Source organism: Mastomys coucha, unplaced genomic scaffold (assembly GCF_008632895.1).
Source record: "Mastomys coucha isolate ucsf_1 unplaced genomic scaffold, UCSF_Mcou_1 pScaffold18, whole genome shotgun sequence".
In the NCBI taxonomy this organism is placed as follows: domain Eukaryota; kingdom Metazoa; phylum Chordata; class Mammalia; order Rodentia; family Muridae; genus Mastomys; species Mastomys coucha.
Genome location: NW_022196900.1, coordinates 55,775,380 through 55,776,193, shown reverse-complemented (window position 1 = coordinate 55,776,193; position 814 = coordinate 55,775,380).

Here is an 814-nt window from a genome sequence, read left to right as displayed (position 1 = left end):
TTTTAGAGATGCCTCATGGATATGGTATCTCCAATGTCTTGTGAATTCTACTACAACCCAGGCTTCACATTTACAATTTCGAGCAATGATGTTTCATAGGCTTCTCATGGGTCTTTCTTTCAAATATCACATTACCTCGGTAGCTAACTGACCAAAGGAAGAATCATCAACCCCATCACTCTTGCATCTTCCATACTTCCAAAACATGAAGATGACACTGACAAGTTGAATTGCTCCATTGTGATGACCCCTTGATCCTCACATTTGTAGAATATTTTTTTTAGAAGTAGAAGACTTGGTTTATGGTTCTAAGAGACTATAAAAGTGGAGAAAGCATGTCAGCAGATAGCCAGAGAAGGAACCTAGTAAATCATACCTCAACTACACAAGAAGCAGAGACCAATCTGGAAATGGGACACTAATACTAACATTCAATCTAACCCAGGTGAAATATTTTTTTCTAGCAAGGCTACACTTCCTAAAGGTTTCATACATCTACAATCAATGCAGGAACTTGAAGAAAGTGTTCAAATGTCTGATCCTATGGGAATCGTTTTTATTCTAACTTCTTTAATATGCATCTAGGGCTACAATTGCAAACACATGTCTGCCTGAATATTTATGTTTTAGAAAACCTGAAAGCTACCAAGAATAAGATGTGAAATCTGTAGTAGAGGCTCCAGAATAATCAGAAGATTTACAAGACGTACATTGTACCCATGTTCCTTTTGCCACATGCACAGTAATCAAGACATAGGGCCAACTGGAGCATTGATGGACCATGAATAGATAAATCATATCATCCATGAGCTAG